Genomic DNA, 22083 nt, shown 5'->3' with positions numbered 1-22083 from the left:
GAAGAGGAATTTCAGAGATGGTGCCAGGAATTAAAAAAAGCTCAATCTAATGTTAATAAGAAAAGTCCCTAGCGGCTGGTAAAACCAAACACTACATAAGCAGCTCATCTACCTGTATCGGAGCTCATAAATACCAGCAAATGAGAAAAAACAGTGAGACTTAACATTAGTAATAGCTCTTACATGGATCACTATCTATTTCCTCTGCTACCAACACATTTACCTGTCAATTGTCATTTTTGGGTCAACTGTGTAATTAATGTGTATTTTCACCAAAACTCTTTCACACCTGCTGAGATCTCTCGTGCCAGTGGATTGGAAACTGTGTATAAAGTGGCATGCATTACAGAGCTCAGTCATGTTTTTCACACAGAAAAGCCAGTATATAAAAAAACAGAACTCAGAATTCCTGAATCTAAGGACATACATGTATTCACATGTTTCTCAGACTGACACTCCATCACAAACATAGAATCATTATGGAAAAAGAGATGCAGGATCTCACAAATATTTACAACATTTAGTCCCAGGTTCACAGACTGATGCATTCTGGTGATTTTCCGCTGTCTATTGAATTGCTGAGGTGAGTAGCTCGAGAGAAGACACCTTCAACACCTGAGCACAGGGAAGCTCAGGGTCCAGGAGCCTCAGCTCAGAGCAGCAAGAGCCACCGAGAGAACTTCAAGTCCTCAACAGAACTTGCCCAGTAGCCGGTAGCTCAGCGACGTGAGCAGGGACCCCAGGGGGCGGAGCCATGAGGGGCGGCACCAGCCCTGGCTGTTTAAAGCCTGCCTCAGGGAGCGCGAGCAGCCATGGGAGTGTGGTGAAGCGGTTTGCGTGGGGTGGTGAGCACTCGTCTTACGACCAGGGTGCGGTCTGGGTGCTCTGCTCTGGCTGCCCCGGCGGTGGGGCGGGTCCCCGGCGGTCTGGCGGCCCCCAGACAGAGCCGATGAGAGGGGAGGCTGCAGTGCAGAGCTCAGAGTGTAGAGAGTGCCTGCACTGGTCTGGTGAGGGGAGGGTGCACAATGGGCAGGGCTGCACTGGGTGCTGCCTGGTGGAGGTGCTCCTGCAGCAGGGGCTGAGCTGCGGGACGCTGTCAATAGGCTGCAAGATGTCAGGGAAGCTGAGAGGAAGCAGGACTGCTTGCTCCAGGCCCAAATTCTGCAGGGGCCTCAGGCGGGCACTGTAGCTCAGGGAGGAAAGACAGAGGCTGTTAACTCAGGAAGCTGGGAAATAATAACAAAAACAACAACAAAAAAAAAAAAACAAACCCAAACCAACACGCAACCAAGAAACAAAGGAGGAAGAAAATTAAAAGCAAGGGGCTTCCTCCTAAATCTGTTGTCCTCACCCAGAACCACTTTGCAGTTCTGCAGGAGGTAATGAGGAAACAACACCGTGAGCAACCAGCTTATACACTGGTAAAGAAGATCACTACTGGTGCTGCGAGGAAAAAGCAGTGGATCATAACAGTAGGGGACTCTACCTTGAAAGACAAAGAGGCACCCATCTGTTGGCCTGACCCAGTCTCAAGGGAGGTGTGTTGCCTGCCAGGAGCACAGATCAGGGTTGTATTGCATTTTTGGTTTTTTTTTTTTTTTCCTACTTCAACTGTAGTTTCTCTGCATTCTGGTTTAGCCCAGTTACAGAATTAAGAGGCTAGTCACAGGAATGCATATTATTATTTGTATCATGATAAAGTTTAAAGGTCCAATCCAAGCGTTTGAATTTCATCACAGTTAAGTACCTGGAAGGAGATTAGCTTCTTCCTGAAAATCATCCTGAAAAATATCCTGAAAATCATACTGGCTAAAAGGCAAAATCCATGAATGCCTGGGAGAGGAAAAGGCAGATCTAAAGGGTGAACAGATTTGGTCTTGGAAGAGCAGCTTCAAGACCTTCATGGCTTAAGTGAAAGGAAAGAGAATGGCTAGGTTGCCATGCTCCCTCTATATAATTTATACTGTTGCCAAGTCAGGATCCTGCGCTGGAGGAACCGTTGGTCCAACCAGGGAGGCAGTTCCTACATCCACATTGCTTCATTAAGGCCAGGCTGGATGTGGTTCTGGGCATCCTCATCTAGTTGAAGATGTCCCTGCTCACTGCAGGGGGGTTGGATTAGATGACCTTTGAAAGGTCCCTTCCAACCCAAACTACTCTATGATTCTACGATTCTATGTTGCCGAGAGGCTGCCTGGTCCAGTAGGTCCCACAGACTATTACATAGAATCATAGAATAGTTAGGATTGGAAAGAACTTTAAGATCATCTAGTTCCAACTCCCTGCCATGGGCAGGGACACCTCACACTAAACCATATCACCCAAGGCTTCATCCAACCTGGTCTTGAACACTTCCAAGGATGGAGCAGTCACTACCCTGGGCAACCCATTCCAGCACGTCACCACCCTAACAGTACAGTATTTCTTCCTTATATCCAGTCTAAACCTCCCCTGTTTAAGTTTTAATCTGTTACCCCTTGTCCTATTACTACAGTCCCTAATGAATAGTCCATCCCCACCATCTCTTTAGGCCTCCTTGAGATACTGTGCGTGGTTTAAACCAATCCGCACAGCTTGTGCACTCACTCCCCACATTTCTCCCCCGACTCCCGGAGATTTAGGAAGGAGAAACCAAAGAATGTAGCCCCCACGGGTTGAGATAAGAACAGTTTAATAACTAAGGTATAACATAAATCCCTACTGCTACTACTACTACAAACAATAATGATAAAGGAAATAACAAGTGAAGAGAATACAACACCTCACCAGCCACCAACCCATAACTCACTCCACCCTGCCCGACCGAGCACCGACCGATACTTCCATCAACCCCCCAGAGTCCTCTAGCCCTTCCAGGTAAATCCCGGTTACCTCCTGGGTATGACGTGCTATGGTATGGAATACCTCTTTGGCTAGCCTGGGTCAGGTGTCCTGTCTCTCCTCCCTGGCAGAGCATGAGGCTCAGAAAGTCCTTGGACAAACCAAACATTTGAACAATAACTCAAAACATACTTGCTATCACAACCGTTCCCAGCTCGAAAGTCAAAACACAGCACTGCACCAGCTACCAAGAAGGAGCAAAAATGACTGCTACTGCTGAACCCAGGACATACTGGAAGGCTGCTATGAGGTCTCCATGCAGCCTTCTCTCCTCCAGGATGAACAGGCCCAACTTTCTCAGCCTGTCTTCATATGGGAAGTGCTCCAGTCCCCTGAACATCCTCGTGGTCCTCCTCTGGACTTGTTCCAACAGTTCCATGTCCTTTTTATATTGAGGACAACAGAACCGCACACAGTACTCCAAGTGAGGTTTCACAAGAGCAGAGTAGAGGGGCAGGATCACCTCCCTAGACATGCTGGTCACACTCCTTTTGATGCAGCTCAGGATACGGCTTTCTGGGCTGCAAGTGCACACTGAAGCCAGCTTGGGTTAAGTTTCTCATCTCCCAACACTCCCAAGTCCTTCTCCACAGGGCTTCTCTGAATCTCTTCTCTGCCCAACCTTTAGCTGTGACGGGGATTGCTCCAACCCAGGCATAATATCTTGCACTTGTCATGATTGAACTTCATGAGGTTGGCATCAGCCCACCTCAGAAGCATGTAAATGGCATTCATTCCCTCCAGTGTACCAACCGAACCACACAGCTTGGTGTCATCGGCAAACTTGCTGAGGGCGCACTCAATCTCACTGTCCATGTCACCAACAAAGATATTAAACAAGACCGGTCCCAACACTGAATGGTGAGGGACACCACTCGTTACTGGTTTTCAGCTGGCCATTGAGCCGTTGACCACAACTCCTTGCGTGTGGCCATCCGGACAGTTCTTTATGCACTGAGTGGTCCATCTATCAAATTGATGTCTCTCCAATTTAGAGACAAGGATGTCGTGGGACAGTGTCGAACACTTTGCACAGGTCCAGGTAGGTGACGTCAACTGCTCCATACCTGTCCTTCATTTCCATAGCCCCTGTCATAGAAGGCCACCAAATTGGTCAGGCAGGATTTCCCCTTAGTGAAGCCATGCTGGCTGTCACCAGGCACAATGTTGTTTTTCATGTGCCTTAACATGCCTTCCAGGAGAATCTGCTCCAAGATATTGCCAGACACAGAGGTGAGACTGACTGGTCTGTAATTCCCCGGGGCATCCATATTCCCTTTCTTGAAAATGGGAGTTATATTTCCCTTTTTCCAGTCATCAGGAACTTCACCTGACTGCCATGATTTTTCAAATATGATGGCCAGTGGCTTTGCAACTTCATTCGCCAGCTCCTTTAGGACCCATGGATGGATTTCATGAGGTCCCATGGACTTGTGTACATTCAGGTTCTTAAGATGGTCTCGAACCAGATCCTCTCATACATTGGGCCCAAGGTCTTCATTTTCACAGTCCATGCATCAACCTTCCAAGTCTTGGGTGGTGTGATGAGAGCCTTTGCCAGTGAAGACCGAGGCAAAGAAGCCATTCAGAACCTCAGCTTTCTGCAAATCTTGTGTAGCCAGTTCTCCCGAAAGCTTCCAGACGGGGCCTACGTTGTCCCTAGTCTGTTTTTTAGCTGCTACATACCTATAAAATCCCTTCCTGTTATCTTTAACATCCCTAGCCAAGTTTAGCTCCAATTGGGCCTTAACTTTCCTAACCCGGTCCCTAGCTTCCCGGACAACATCCCTGTATTTATCCCAGGCCACCTGTCCTTGCTTCCACCTTTTATAAGCCTCTTTTTTCCTGTGAATTTTCCTCAGCAGCTCCTTATCCATCCAAGCAGGTCTCCTGGCCCTCCTGCTACACTTCCTTCTAGTCGGGATGCAACATTCCTGAGCTTGTAACAGGTGATCCTTGAATATTAACCAAGAGTCTTGGGCCCCCCTGCCATCTAGGGCTATATCCCATGGAACCTTACTAAGCAGGCTCCTGAAGAGGCCAAAGTCTGCTAACTGGGCCTTAGCTTTCTTAACCTGGTCCCTAGCTTCCTGGACAACATCCCTGTATTCTTCCCAGGCCATCTGTACTTGCTTCCACCTTTTATAAGCCTCTTTTTTCCCTTTTTATTATCTTTCCCTTGGGAAAGGTAATTTGATTTTGGAATTATATCTATTTTGCTCTCAACTCCTTGCAGCCATGTACTCAAAACACCAAGGTGATTCAGGTGACCTATTTTGAATTCTTGCAATGACATTGAAAGCACACCACATATTTTTCTTATCTCCAGATTCTTCCTTGATTGGGAACCACCTGCCTGTTTTGGATGTGCATTTTATATCCTTAGGAATCTGAGACAGTGTGACATTCTGACATTCTGTCTCTGCGCTCTATCCCTCTTCTGCCGGTCATTAGGCTTATCCCACTGTGTTTTGTCTCTTTATCTGTGTGTCTTATGGCTTTGTTCTTTATCTTCCCTCCATCACTTCTACAAAGCTTGAGTTTTATTTTAGACTGTCTCCTGTTTCAGTCTGGGTATAGGTAGTCCCTTGTTATTAGGCTTTCTCTTTTGTCTCAACAGGCTTGATAGTGACTGAACAGTGTAAAAAGGGATTTGGGAACTTTGACCTTGGCAGAAGTCTGTGAATGAAGGATGCAAAAGAAAATGAAGTGAAGGAATGAAGGAATGGCATGAGGTTATCATGTTTGAGTGAGCAGGTGTGGCTCAGATCAAAAAATTCTCATAAAGATATAGTAAAATTCTTATCAACAAGGACATGGGTCTTACAAGGCAGCTGTTTACTAGATACAATGGGAGAGTAAGTGAAATTGTAGAACAGTTGCAGAGAGATGGCACACCTAGACCTAAAGAGACCACACTAAATGGAAAAGACATGGAAAATTCTTCTGTCATCAGCTGACTTCTCAAAAAAAAAACCTCAGAAGAAGGCAGGTCATTAGCCATAAAAAAGATTAATGAGTTGTTCACTGATTTACCTCTTAGAAAAAATGCATAATTCTCAAAGAATTTGTTTCACTTCAGAATAGGTTTTCTAATTCTGAAGTTTTCATTGCCACATTTTTTCATATTTGCATATTTTATTTTCTCACCTTCTTTGAATAAACAACTACTCATTTTCTCGTTTGGATCTTATTTTTTTTTGTCATGTTTTCTCCTTGATGTCCCCTTAAAACCGTCTGGTCCTTCAACAATCCTCCCCACCACTCTCTCTCCTGGCCCCAATCCATTTAATTTTCCAAATTAAAAACCAATTGAGTAGAATCTCATTGATTGCAATAAAGAACAGTTAAGAATTTAAACATGTTTTAGACACAGTTCTTACCAGATAAAGTGTTCGAAGTACTAAGTATTGTTTTAAGGTCAAAAGGCAGCCACATATTTTTTGCATATTAACTGTCTTCATTAGTCTCCATGGTGCTTGCCTTTGGTGTTTTTATATCACTAGGCTATTATTCTCACCTAGGTTAAAACAGGGAGTGTAGAATATATACCTTCATAATTGCCATTAATCCTGATGAGGCTGATTCTTGTACATCTCCAAATGTAAAGAAAAGCCTGTATTCTCTGGTCTGTTCTAATAGCTCATATGAATGACCATTTGCAAGAATTAATGAACTGCATAGCTTCTTGTTTAAAGCATATTCAAGTTAAAACTGTGCACAGTGCTCAGAAAAAAAAAATCTTGTTAAATTTCTGTGACCTGTTTAAGGTTTAGATGTTTGGTGGCCAATTCTTTACTGGAATAACTTTGAATATCTTTCAGAAGCTAGGTCATGGATATAACCCTTGAGTTATTTACCTTTTTTATTTAGAATCACAGAAACTCTGGTTACCTTTGTGCATTTTAAATTAGGTTTATTGTCTAATTTAATTTTCTTTGTTGATGTATTTCACTTGGCCTACTTTGTAGAGTTCAAGTCTCTAATGATGTAGAGTGTTATATCTGCCATTAAGGCTATCAAAATCATACACTATGACATTGAGGAAAAAAAATCAAGAACAGAAGCAAACCTATAGGTTTTTACAGTTTTTATAGATCCAGTTGGAGGCCTAGAGTAAAAGAATATCATAGTTTTCAGTTATTTCTCACAAAGACAAAAATGGTAGTATTATTTTTTTGTTAGAAATAAGTAAGTGCAATGAGGAAAGGTTTTATTGTCAGCTGTTGTCCTTGGGTCTAGTCAATGACCTTGTTCCAACTGGATGTAAATACAAGAAAATTTGCAAGCCTTTCTCCTCTGCTACCACTATATGATGATAGGTAATTATAAGAAGCATCTGGGAATTATCTAGAATTAAAAAAATAGATTAGCACACATGATCAGCATCTTAATACATCCATTTACTGTCTATTTTTCTTCATATGCCTTGGAATATAAAGGAGGAAAATAGTAAGTGAATGGAGAGATATTTTACATTGGTTTTGTTGGTTGTGGCTTTTATTAACACCACCACATCCCACCCCTGCCCTCTGCCCCCCACCTTTATGCTATATTGTTTTTTTAGGAAAGGATAACTAAATTGATTAGGAGGGATTAAAAAAAATGGCCAAATATTAGGCAAGGACATTTTTTAGTACAATGGATGGAAATGGAAAAAAAAGAAAGAGTATTAAGAAATGGCAACTGAGGCACAAGATAAAATATACAAAAAATGTTCTTTGGGTTTGAATCCAGAGTTGGTTGCTGTGTTAAATAGCAATTGGGTATGGGTAAAATCAGAAAGAGCAGAAAGGTAAAATGAGGAGGTAATGGGAATGGTTGGTTGATATTTGAACAGGTAGGGAAGGAAAGACCTGAAAGCACTAATAATTGCACAAGGACATTAACGCACATAGAGTAAAAAGAGTTTCAGCTGGTCAGATGAAGAAAGTCCATGCAGAGCATGGAATACATTATTTCTAAGAAGAAAGTGAAGAATGACCATAATGTGCTTTTCTCAACAAGGAAAAAGGTTTCTAATACACTGCAGAGTGGCATTGCCTTCCTGGTGTGATTTCTGCAGAAAAAAAATGAAAAAATCATATTATCTTCTGATATGCTTTCTTGCAGATAATGACACAGAGAAGAGGCCTTGGACCAAGAGAAATATCATCTGAGTATTACCCAAGTTTTTTTCCAGCAAAAGAGGCTAGCAAAGAAGTATAAGCCATGTATTAAAATTTCAGGACTGGTGAGTCCTGAACATTGTTTTCTGGAGCTGGTATTTTCCAAAAGGGGACCCAAAGGAATTGATGTAGTGGAGAGGAAGAAACTATATTCATGCTTATTGTAATTTATTTTTAATAAATAAAAAATCCATACTTGTAACAAAATCTATAATGCTGATTATATGAGGCAGAAATTAGAATACATATTGTGTTGCTTTTCACCTGTCATTAAGCCTTTGAGTGGGGCAGACAAAACATTACTTCATAAAAATAGAAATACTATAAATTCACTTTAGAAAGACAGCAAAGCTTACATTATTTCCAACAGAGGAGTTTCTCTGTAACTTCGCAAAAACAGAACATTGTTAGACAAAGATTTGAGAAGTCTCTATTTTATGTGGTCACAAGAAAATTTTATACCAGAAGCTTAGAAGTGACTTCATATTTTATTACTGAGCAAAACCTCCCACAGATCTGGTATTCCAAAGAAATGAGAAAAAAAAAAAAAAACAACAAAACCCACCAAAACTACCACACCCCAAACCAAACAAAAAAAAATCACTCCCCACCTTTCTACTTCCCCCCCAAAAAAAAGTCCTACCAAAGAGCTCAACAAACAAACAGAAGCCCACCAGAAAAACTTGGAGAGAATTTGATTTAAAAGTCTTTATAAAATGTGTCCAGTTTTGCCTGGGCTTTTTTTTTTATTTTTAACCACATTTTAGTCTTCATGACTGAATAAACAATAATGTAATTTAAAGTGTTCAGGGAAGAGAGAATTGGATGATTACTGTGATTATGAAGGAAATATATGTTGGAGGAATTTCTGAGTACTCCTTGAATTGCTTCATCAGAGTATTCAAGGTTTTCTTCCTCTGTTTTGTACATGTCTTCAGTTCATAATATTCACAGTTTTGTTAATTATTGAGCACTTTGAATTCTGCTGCTTTATGACAGTAAGAGAAACCTATTAACAGGCTTCTCACAAGCAGAAGTGACCTGTATTCATAGGAATAATCAATGAACATATTCCTTACAAGAATAGGATAGGCATCATGTGATTTGACAGGTGCGTTTGGCATGAATTTGGAAAGGATTTCTCATGTTGTCCAAGATATACAAGATTTTCCCAGAATATATTTTCAGGATTTGTTTTTATGCTGAATCTTTAAACCTTTGAAACAGCTTGTTGAGTTATTTGTTTGCCATTAAGAGTAGATCAGTGACGTAAATTGCTTTAATTTGAATACCATTTAAGACCGTGTTGGAGCACTTAATGTACACTACAGCTATTCTACAAAAGTGCTAGATCAATACAGCTGATTAAGTAGGTCACAGTAATGGAAAATTTGGACTATAGATAGACCCCACAAAACCTGCCCTTTTGTCGAAGCAGCTTCTATGTGCTGGGCACAATACATCCATTGAAATTTCCTGAACTAATAGGAGAATGAATAACCCAAAACCTCCTAAATGCAACTCAAGCAAGTTTACTTTATTTAAGTATAAAAAGCTCACCAGCAGGTCAAGGGAGATGGTTGTCCCCTTCTACTCCACTCTCAAGAGATCCCACCTGCAGTCCTGTGTTTAGCTCTGGGGTACCCAACATAAGAAGGATGTGGACCTGTTGAAGCAAGTCTGGAGGAGGCCATGAAGATAGTCAGAGGGCTGGAGCACATCTTCTATAGAGATAGGCTGAGAGAGCTGGGCTTGTTCAGCCTGGAGAAGAGGAGGCTCTGTGGAGACCTTATAGTAGCTTTTCAGTAACTTAAGGGGGCCTATAAGAAATCTGGAGAGGGTTTTCTTATAAGGTCATAGTGACAGGAGAAGGGCTAATGGCTTCAAGCTGAAAGCAGGTAGATTTATATTAGATATTAATGAGAATTTCTTCACTATGAGAGTGGTGAGACACTGGCTACTCCATATCTGGCAGTGTTTAAGACCAGGTTGAAGGGGGCTTAGAGCAACCTGATCTAGTGGAAGGTGTCCCTGCCCATGGCAGGGGGTTGGAGCTAGATGAGCTTTAAGGTCCTTTCAGCCAAAACCATTCCGTGATTCTATATAGGCTGCGACTATGCCAAGTTTCAGTGCACACATCTCGGTTTCAGAGTACAATAACTTGAAAATGAGTTTATTATATTGCAGCAGGGAGACATTTTTTCAGTCTTTTGACCTGCGACAGGAATAATAGGCAATTAATATTTTATAAAACCTTGTGGACCATGTAAAGCAGCAATTGCTGAATCTGTAATAACTGGTCTTTGAATATGTATGACGAAGCATCCGAAGTATTTATATATGTGAAAAACTTGATCGAGATATATTAGGATAGGAGTGAAATGGGTTATAAGGCCTTTGAAAACTAAATTTCATGGCATTCTGGTAGAAAAACTGTATACATAAAGTAGGATAATAGAATTTTGATGACCATGTCATCTGGAAAAGGAGACACTTGGGAATTTACTGAGGAACTTAATAGTCAGTAAGTTAGGATTTTTTAACATAAATTAATCTGAATATCTGGACATACCTGAAAAACACAGAAGTGATTATTCTATCTTTTTTTTTTTTTTTAATGTGATGCTGGCAGACAGTAATTATTTCCATCCAGTAATTCTTAGATCCAGTGGCATTCTCTAAAATTACAGCATCATTAAAAAGAATAAATATACAAAACCTCCTTTCACAAGCTTCACATAAGGGAGTAATAAAGTCCTGTTAGGTAGAGAAGAGATATTGGAAGCTCTCATCCTACCTCTTGCTGCCCTGCCATAAATAGTTTATTAGTAGTTTGTGCAGTACAGATCCACAATAAGTAGGTAGTGAAGCACTGCTTGTTCTGTGTTATTTTGCATTTTTTTTTGGGTGGTTGAAGTTGGTTATTTGTTTTATCATGTGCTAGACCTTTATATACAATATAATTACAAGCAAAAGGCATATCAAAGTTAGAGCTGGTAAAACAATGACTGAGTGAAGCATGAAATTAAAAACTGTTACGATCAGTAACAATACAATAAGAGTTTCTCACCAGTGGTGTTTTCTTTCTTCACTCAAGTAATAATGCATCTCTTCTGTATCATGATGATTGGTGATTAGAATTTTGTGTCTGTCATTTCATACAAGTTCTAGAAGTTGACACAGGTCATCGTGTTGTAGAAGTTTCTTTGCTCATGTAAGATTCATTCCAGTGGGAGTAGGCAGTGGATCTTGACTCCATGTATATTTAGGTTAAAAGAATTGATAAGATGTAAGAGAAGATAATAAGATGCTAAGACAAAAGCTGTGGCCTTGTTGTTGATGGTGCATAACATTGACTAAATACCACCAGGGCTGAATTTATGTTTCAAATTTAATTGCATTATGCCAAATTACCTTTCAAATTCCAGTGGGTAAGGTGCCTTCTTCACCTCTTCTAATTGTTGCTGCTATAGATCGCATCTACAATTGAGCTTGTATACAATTAAGAGCTAGAGAAACACTATTTTGGGCTGCACCAAATGCATCCACAATCAACTGATGATCCCCTTAATTAATTCTTTCTCACTGAGGCAATATATCAGATAAGAGCCATGAGTTAGTTCCTGGTTCTAATAGGGAAGACCTCAGTAGGTGTTCTAATTTGTTTAAATCACTTGTTGGGCTAACTTTATTTATGAATACTTTGCCATCTATACTATTTAAGACTTTTAGTCTTGTCTCTGTGACACTGGGCATGTCTCTCCTTGTTCTCTTTGGAGAAGTGGGAATTCACCCATGTAACAACGCTAATCATCCTGCATAGGACATAATAAGAAATGGTGAGCAGGTCAGTTTGAGTGCGGAGATATTAATTTGCATCAATAGTTTAATGCTTTTAAGCGAACAACATGGATTAAATAACACTCATTTTTGTCCAGTATGTTTGTTTACATACAGTCCAATTTCAGAAATATATGCAGATAGAATTTTCTTATCCTTAATTAGAGTGGATACTAACTGGATACTAAGTCCTAGTAATGCCTGTTTTAAATTTAGATTATAAGGTGGGTCGTATTATGTTACGGTGAATCCAGAGGCAAATTACAAAAACAGATTATACTAAGGTAAAACTGTACTAACAGTCTACTCTTTCAGCAGCAAAAATTTTCGTATCCCTTAGTGTTACATTTGGTCCCTTCCAACCAAACTTGATATTGTACACAATGATTTCAGATGCCTCTTCATAAGCATCATGTGACATCTTACCTTTATTTCTTGTCCTGTCACTCCCTGGAGTCAGGGCAGTCAAAAGCTCTTAGGATTCCTACTCTATTCTGTGCTAACAAAACAACTGTTCTTATTTCTCTTACTTGTGCACTGCCTTCACTTTCTTCTACTACTTGTTTACCAGCAGCAATATCTAATGCAACAGCCTTATATTGCCATTTACTCTTTACCCTTTTTCCTGAAGCACTCATCTAACAAATGTTTTCTGGTGGTGTACCATCAGTAATGGGTGGTGCATCCAAAATCGGAGAAAGTTTAAATTTGTTGTAATGCTAAAGAGTCTGTGTTTATGGGCACCTTCAGTTTTGAGACCTTAGTGTGTCCTCAATTAATTGAATGTTTTCTGCAACTCTTATTAGATAGGCATACCATTTTCTGATAGTGGCTTTTTGTGCAACTCCTTCTGGTGGAGCAGCCCCTTTTAGGATTGCTTCTAGTAAATTAATGGTCCTCTAGTTTGCACAGGTTGTCTTTAATGTATTTTCTTAACTTGTTTAGTGCTTGTACTAAAGATAAAAGTCTGTTTTCTTATTCAGAGTACTGTTGTTCTGTTTCTTTAAATGTGGTTGAGCTAAACAATAAAGGTCTTTCTGGCCCACTGGGGCCAGTTCAGAATACATTACCGTTCAGTGAAACCCCATTTGGTTATAACAAGGTTATGGAGATGTATTGGTCCCAGTGACTGATATGTTTTTAATTCTTCAGTTAGAGTTTTGACTGCTTCTTTATGTTGCAATTTCCACTCCCAGAGTTTGCCTTTCTGTAAGAGTGTGTATAATCAACAGGAAATGGTAGAAAATCAGGTATATGCTTACTCTAATATTGTAAAATTCCCACTGATTGTTGTAGCTCCTTTGATTTGAGCAGTTGTAGCCCTTCAATTTTTCTTAAGGTCCCCGGAGCAATCCCTGCATTGCCTCCTATCCACAGAGTACCTAAAAATTTTCCTTCTTCATTTGGTCTCTGACATTTTTTGTGTAAAATCTCAATTTCTGCTTTATTTAGCCCTTGTACCGCTGCTGCTTCCTCACCTTCTCAGCAGAAGTTTCTCCAATCAGAATATCATCTATATACTGGTACAGTGTCAGTGTCACATCTTGGAGGAGTGAGATTGATTGTAAAAGTGCAGCAAGTGCAGCATGAGCGATTTTGAGTGAAGGTTTATATTCCTGTGGGAGTCTGTTAAGGGTATATTGTGTTCCTTCCCAAGTGAAAGCAAATTTCTCTTTATCCTCTTCCTTAAAGGGAACCATAAAGAACATGTATTTTACATCCAGTGCTGCTATCCACAGGTGTGCAGCTACTAGCAAAGTAGCTGTTAAGTTTGTAGTGCTCTGTAAGGCAGCTTTTAACCGGGCTGTTTTAGTATTTACGTGCTGAGAGTCAGTTGCTATCTCACATCTCTAATCTGATTTCGAAACTGGCCAGACAGGTGAGTTATATAGGGAGTGTATTCTGGAGATAGTAATTTTTCCAAATCAGCTGGGACTTAAGAAGTTCCATTTTGTGCAGCAGCAAAAATCAGATATTGAGACATATTAGCATTTTTTGAGTCAGGGAGTGGAGCAGCTACTCACACTCCCACCTCATGATTTTTGATGGGATTGAGTTCAATGTATGAGCTGAGGGACCACATGCTGCTATCAGGCAGATGCCAGCTTCATCAGTTTAAAACAATGAAACCCACTGAAAACATTTTCATGATAGTTTTTAATTGCAGAGGAAGTAGTAACCATAAACTTTTCTCCTGAGAGACATAAATTGACTCGAGCATTTTGACACACAGCACTTGCTCCTTTCACATTACTGTGAAATATACAGGAATGCTTCATGTCAGGAATTTAGGAGTCCTTGTCGCCATTGCACTTTGTGTGAAACCAGCCCTACTTTGTGACCATGATTACGATAAGTGCTCCTGTCAATACAAATGATGAAAGGGAAGGAGAAACAAAGGGGATAATCTCTCCTAATCAATCGCTTTGTTTTTCAAAGGGTGCTTTTGTTTAATTGTTTGACTGGCTTAAGGAGGTTAGATAACCAAGAGATACATCTTGTTACAAGATGTTGCAAACTTGGGTACTAGGCAAATAACTATATAAGGTATAGAACAAAATGTTAAGACCACAGTTAAGCTTGTAAGCATTTTTTTTGTCAATGTGTTACCAAGAAAGTTCAGCAATGCCTTCACCGGAGAAAGACCCCAGCAAACAAGAAAAGAACAAAGGAAGGGGCCATGTCGACATTCGGGTAAAGAAGATTACAGGGTTGGCTAAAACCCAAGACTGAGAAGTATAAGAGACTATATCCCGAAGATCCAGGTGTGCGTCCTTGGTGGAGCAGACTCCCCAGCACACCCAGTGCTGCTTGCTTATTGCCTCTTGATATTAATCAATTGTAAATAAAATTAATTGGATCAGATCATGGCTAAGATGAAATTTTTATAACAAAATTTGTGACCTCCACATGATCTCTGTGTTGCTGCTTGGGACTATGGCTCTTATGAGGGGCACTCCCACAAACTGTGGCTCGGGAGTTGTAGTCTAAGACAGTCTCAGGAGATCAACAAACAGAGAGGCAATAACCAAGGAATTTGAGCTCCCAGAAAAATGCAGTATAAAATACTCATAATTCTTGTGCACAAAGACCTGGATGAGAACAACGGACTCTAAGAATCATTCAGTTGGATGAGAAGGCTGGTGTGTTTCTCTTTAATCCACTTTGAGGAAGATGAAGCCATCAGAACCAGTTGTATCTGTCACTGGTGGAGTTATGGGAAAAGTCAGGTTGGGTGAAGGGTAAGATGAGTACACTGTCAGAGATGGTCAGGAGAACTAGGCTTTAGGATGATTTCAGGCTTGGACATAATTGTTGCAGACACAGACTAAGCTACGGTTTAGGGCACAGTAAAGGTATTAATTTAACTGGGAATCTGTCCTGGTTTGAGCAGTACCAGTTATTTTTCTCCTTCTTGGTAGCTGGTGCAGTGCTGTGTTTTGACTTTCGGGCTGAGAACGGTTGCTGATAGCAAGTATGTTTTGAGTTACTGCTCAAATGTTTGGTTTGTCCAGGGCCTTTTCTGAGCCTCATTCTCTGCCAGTGAGGAGGGGGAGCTAGGAGGAAGGAGAGACAGGACACCTGACCCAGGCTAGCCAAAGAGGTATTCCATACCATAGCACGTCATAACCAGGATGTAACTGGGAGTTACCCGGAAGGGCTGGAGACTCTGGGGGGATGGAGGAGGTATCAGTCGGTGCTCAGTCGGGCAGGGTGGGGTGAGCTATGGGTCGGTGGCTGGTGAGGTGTTCTATTCTCTTCACTTGTTATTTGCTTTATCATCATTATTTGTAGTAGTAGTAGCAGTAGTGATTTGTGTTATACCTTAACTATTAAACTGTGCTTATCTCAATCTGTGGGAGCTACATTCTTTGGATTCTCCTTCCTAACTCTCTGGGAGTTGGGGGAGCAAGAGGGGGGAGTGAGTTGACGAGCTGTGCAGTTGGGTTTTAAACCACGACAGTATCTTTGACTGCAAGCTGAAGTTGGAACTTAAATAGAGGTTTTATATCTTTACCTCAAATTCATAAGTAAATAAAGGTCTGCAGTTGCCTGACCACTTTTACAGTGGAAGAGTTTTCCAGATCCATCTGAATTCCTTGGGATTTTAATTTCCTTTTTTGGTGATCACAGGCTGAATTCTCCTGTGCCTATTTCATATGGATTTGCCTTTCATATTTACCAGCACAGTCAGGAACACTGTGCTTTCCTAGACTTATCCTCACATTAAGGTGGGCCATACCTGAGAAGTGTCTCTGGACTTGGAGGAAAGAGAACAAAGCTGTCTCCGATTGTATAGATACACACTCACCAGCTGTGACCTACAGAAATTAAAAGGTATGGCCTTGAGCCTAGCTGTTATTCACTGCGTATGTGAATATTGTCCCCTTTCTGTGTGTGTGTGTGTAACTCAAAGTGAAGGCAGCAAAAGCCTCATTCGTTTCTAATCCCTCTCAGCTCCTGGATGTTTATTCTCAAACCAACACTGAAGCAGTCAGCATTTATTTCTTTGTATTTCTAGCCAAAAGGGACTTGTCAGCTCCTTTAGGGCTATCAGGAAGCAGCTGAAGTATTGTCCATAGCAGAACTAACCTTCCAAGGGCAGTCTAGCATCCACCATTTAATACATCCTGCTGAGATATGGCAGGTACATTTGATTCTGAGCTCCCAAGCTGCAGCACCACGTTAGCCAGCAAAGCCTTCAGGAAGAAAATAATACCACAATTAATTTACCATGATGAGGTAAAATACAACTTTATTTTACAAAAAGCCTTACCAGAGATTTGTCTGAAACCACCAAATAAAAGAAAACCCTGGTGTTGGACTAAGGATTAGAATCATATGATTGTTAATGAAAAATACATACTGAGCTAACAAGCATGTGCAAATTAGGTTCTTTTTCCCCCTCCTTCTAAACACAGGCTATAATATTCTATTTCACTAAGCGATCCTATCAGAATATTAAATTTTCCATTAACAGGATTAGATTGGGTCTTAATATTAAACCATGTACGTCAGTCCTATTATACAAGATACTTTCCCCAGTCCTGCTACCATCCTGATATTATTCCAGCCAAATATCTTTTTCTTACATTCAGCAGGGATTTGAGAAGGACACAGCACTGAATAGTAGGAGCTGTCTTGGGTAACTGTTTGTAATGAAGAACAACAACAAGGAGGCAAATCCCTGCAGTCAAACAGGCTCAAACAAAAATAACATTTTTATTTTTATGGAGCAAATTACATGAAATGCCAAGCATATGGATTTAATGAATATGACTTTCTAAAACCATAAACAAGATTAGTTTTATACTTTTATTTTTTTTAGAGCACAGCGGAAACAAATTAAATTTGCTCTGAGATGCACTTCTCATAACTATCATCCATGTTGTAAATATCTTACCCGTAATCACAAATTCAGTGCTACAGACAACAAAGCCTACTGAGGTGTTAAGCTGAAAGGCAGGTGGAAAGGAGGGTGAGCCTTTTCTGTGAAAAACATGTGAGTTTTTTTTCCCAGTTGAAAAGCTTTAAATGAGAGTCAGCTAGTGGATGGCAGGTAAGTGAAGCCTAATGTTCAATTAGGAAATTGTCTGATTAGAGCTATGAAGAATTTGCAGCCCAGGGGTGGATACTCTGTTTTGCAGATAGGTCTAACATGAGATTTTTATTCTTTATATTAGTTCACAATATTTAGGCATACAATCCTTTCCTTACACAGCCTTCAAAAAATCACTACTAATGTATTAGAAGCATAATGGGGCAATGCAATAAAACATTTGAAGAGAAGCTTTAGAGATGGGCTGAATCAAACTAGCAACACAGCATATTAATGCTAGAAACAGCTAGCCTAATTAAACAAGTGCAAGTTCCAAGCTGTCTGTTTTTAAGGTATATAAAGATAATAGAGTGGGACTATCTCCTATGTTCTACAAGCAAAAGGACTGGTTTTGTCTAAGCCATGTTTCATGCACAGCATTGCTATGATTTCCATTTCTGAGGGAGTTCAGGCCCTGAAACATGGAAAACAGTTGCTCAGAATGGAGGTACAGGGTTGTGAACAGGTAGAGAGTTCATTTAATAGACTAAGGCAATGAAATAGGAACAGGAACCAGAAATTGCAGCATAAGAACTCCAAAGCGTATTATAGCACTTATCAGACAAGTAGCAGCTACAGGTTCCTTTGTTACTGCCATAACTGACTGTTATTGCTGTATCTGCTTCTTGTAAGCATCATGAGACATCTCAGAAGGAGAAACTATGGAAAGCAGCAACGAAATCCCTCTTCCTCAGGCACAGTGGTGATGTCATCAGGGGACTGCACATTGCTATCCGCAAAAAGCTCATGTAATGATAACAACAGGAAGACATTTTGTTTGTGAAGGTATGAATAGATAGAATAGATTTTGTGGTCATTTAGGTAAATTGTCATTCTCTTTTTGATAAAGAAAAGACATAGATGTCTCCAGGCCCTTTGAAGTGGGAGACAATAAGACAGTTTTACTGTTTTTTCTGTATCACTGAATCCAGGCATAAACTCAAAGAAACATATCTTCCTACCTGGGCATTATCCCTGTATTTTAGGGTAGTTGGTATATGCTGAAGTTACACTTGGTGTGTGTGTCCTTGTGTGTCCGCATGAGCACATGCACTCTTTGTCTTGGAGAAGTGCACCAAACATTTTGAAGCAGTAACAGGACATATATCACCTTTCTTTTTCCTCCTAACAATAACTAGATGCTGTTTTGTAATGCCTTGGTCTATCTCCAGTCAGCAACTAAGCACCATGTAGCTGCTTGCACTCTCCCCCTGACTCAGTGGGATGAGGGAGAGAATCAGAAGAGTGAGAAAACTTGTGTGTAGAGGAATAGAAGTTCACTCCCTCTGGCATTTGTAAAGTGTAAAATGTAAGTCATCTTAATAGACTTACTACTGATTTAAAGTAGAGGGCAATGAAACCAGGCCCATGGTCTTTGTAAACTGCCTCTGTCCTAGGTAGTTTTTAATGGTTACATTTAATGGCTACAGTGCATTTCCAGAGATGCTGTTAATTTACAAGCATCAGCAATGCCACATGTTACAATTTTATTATGAATTTCACTATATTGAAATCCTGCCCTCTTCAAATCAATGGTATATTTTCTTTTGGGTTCAATGAAGTCAATATTTCACTCCTGTGCCCTTTTTAATATATGAGCTTGTGAGCACTTAAGGAATGTTCCTTTTTTAAATAATGATACCCGCAATGTTCTAACTGCAGAGAAAATTTAGTGTATAGAATCATAGAATAGTTGGGGTTGTAAAGGACCTTAAGATCATCTAGTTCCAACCCCCCTGCCATGGGCAAGGACATCTCACACTAAACCATATCACGCAAGGCTTCATCCAGCCTGGCCTTGAACACTGCCAGGGATGGAACATTCACAACCTCCCTGGGCAACCCATTCCAGTAACTCACCAACCTAACAGTAAAGAATTTCTTCCTTATATCCAATCTAAACCTCTGCTGTTTAAATTTTGGAGCTAAAAGATGAAAAGGTCTTGTGCATGGTTTTTAACCTCATAATTTAAAATCTTTATAGCCTGAACTCATATCTTTTCAATGTTTTGACTTATAATATTAAACAATATAACTGCAGAGTACTGGAATAAATCAACTCCTTAAAGCATGTTAATGTACTAAGCAATCAACTCAAAACTGTTTGAAATAAACGTGTCTACTTGCTTAAATAAAGTCACTTCATTTTCCTTTCTCTAGGTATGACTTACATCCTTCCCCAAGCACTTTCATCTTTTAGCATAATTAAAACCCACTAAGCAGTACTTCAATTCATCATCCCCAGCATCACTAACGGATTCTTTTTGTTCTCAGTGATCTGATGATTGCGGATAATATTTCTCTACAGAAAAGTCATTTGTATCAGAAGCACATCCTGGAGTAAATTTAATTTGTACCTTATGTGATGTAGATATAAACACTGCACTGAAAAGGTTTTTCTTATTTATGTTTTTATGTAGATATATTCATTAAACCTGTATTTTCTACGGTTTATGGCATTCATTCAAAATTGAAATGTCACACAGTCAGTTTAGTCTGTATGACTATAGAGACTTCCTTGCTGATTTTGCTTTTCATTATTACCCATTATGCTGATGTGTCTACTCCATCATACTTGCAAAAGCATATCACACTTACCAGTTACAACTTCTCACATTCTGTGCCTTTAAATGGAAGAAGATGCCTTGCTTCTGTGGGAAAGATGTTTTATGGTGCTTCTGGGAGGCAGACAGGAACAACTGGGACGCATGCATTAGATTATAAAATAAGAAGCAGCTTCTTTTGTTTGTTGTTCAGCTGCTGTTAAAGGTGTGTCTGACTAGCAAGAGACAATTCTCTGTTTACACGAAAAAGTACAGATGCATATGGGAGAGTGTAAGTTTGAAGCTGAACTTTGCCTTTAAACTATAGCCTAGCAGTGGTGTGCAATGATGAACAATTCTCCTCTGCCTGGATAGGGCAGGGTGAGTCTTAGAGCATGAGGGAGCTGAAAAGCCAATGCTTTGTCATGCCCTCTATGGCAGAGATGATTGTTCAGCTCTGTGGCCTTTGTCATTTGGGAAGTGAGCTGAGAGGCTCACATGTGTCCTCATTGAAAGTCAAGTTAGCTTTCTTTTTTGCTGTATTTTTTGAAGAAAGAACACACACCATTTTTCAGCACTAGCAGCATGCCTTTTGCTGAAAACACTGCACGGGCAATGTTTTGTCACTCAGGTAACACTGATTTTATGGACGGCCAACTGCCAATGGGAGACCTGCTCCTGGGTGAACAACTGCCAACTTTGACATAATGCCTTGAGGAAAGATCCAGACTAGAAAAATCAAGAAAGAGGAAAAGAGCAAGAATGAAGTCCAAAATTCAGGGTGTGGGTGTGACAGGAAAACACAGAGCCTGGGATCCAAAGTTAGTCAAGTCTTGTCCAGACAGCACTGAATAGCCAGAGAAAATCAGCTTTGTGCTTTGTAACCCCATATAATCATCATCCATCATCATCTTGGTAGTTGATACTTGGAAATTCAGCACAAAATATAGTGTTTTTATAGTCTGTGGCATTTACAGCTCCTTGATAACTGGTAAGGCCAATGGACATGAGAACTGGTAATAGCTGGTTTTGTCTCTTCACTAAAACTTTAGCTTTTTGTTTACTTCAGCTCATTGTTCTAGCAGTCTCATTTCACTGTAATGTGATTTTTGCAAAATTTCAGTGTCTAAAAAGTCTTCTTATTTTCATTTGTAGAGGCTTAACCCAATGCCTTTGTTCTCAGCACGTTTAATAGTGCACAGGAATTAGGAAGAGAAATAAAAGTGTAAATCAGAAGCAGCTATCAGCAGGGTTAATCATATACCTGCAGTTTTCTTATTGCAGGAGAGGTGCTATGGCTGATATTAGGAAACATGTGAAACAGACGGATGCAGATGGAATGGACATGACCCACAGCACTTCCTACAGAAATAAAGAGGCTCCTAAAGCAACTCATGGCTGTTCAAGTCGTGCTGATTTCTTTTTCTCATACAGGGTCTAGGAAATAATCCAAGCATCACATTTTGTAAAATGTTTACCTAGCTTTCAATTCATATTCTACATTAATTATTTATAATTTGGTGCTTGGATTCGTATCCAGACAGCAGCACTGTTTGTACATTCTGGATGAATTATGACTCCTGTAGAAGTTCATGAAAAATCTTCCAAAGAGGTTGGTAAGCAGTGAGGTTTCACCTTTCATACGAATGGAAGATATTAAAAAGAATTTTTTCCATGTGTTTTATAACAGTAAGTGATCATGTAGCATGCTCATAGGGCTTGTTAATATATCTAAAGATCTCTTAGCAGGCTTTTGCTTTAAAAGCTGATACACTGTGCTTTTGGTATAGATTTTAATTGTGTGAAATTTAATTCCTGGGTAATACGAAACTTGATGATATTAATCACAGAAAAATGGATATACCAAAACTAGATGAATTAATGCTAAATATACTTTCATTCATCATATATTGCTAAAAGTCTGCAAAGTGCTGAGTTTTAGAAAGATGGCTAGTAGTGTAGTTTAAATTGTCTTACTTTATAAAGATGTACACATATCTGTTTTTCTTTGTGTAAGGTGACCCAGTTTTGGACTTCAAGAAAGACACTGATA

This window comes from Melopsittacus undulatus, chromosome Z (assembly GCF_012275295.1).
Source record: "Melopsittacus undulatus isolate bMelUnd1 chromosome Z, bMelUnd1.mat.Z, whole genome shotgun sequence".
Classification (NCBI taxonomy): domain Eukaryota; kingdom Metazoa; phylum Chordata; class Aves; order Psittaciformes; family Psittaculidae; genus Melopsittacus; species Melopsittacus undulatus.
Note: the sequence above shows the minus strand (reverse complement) of the source record.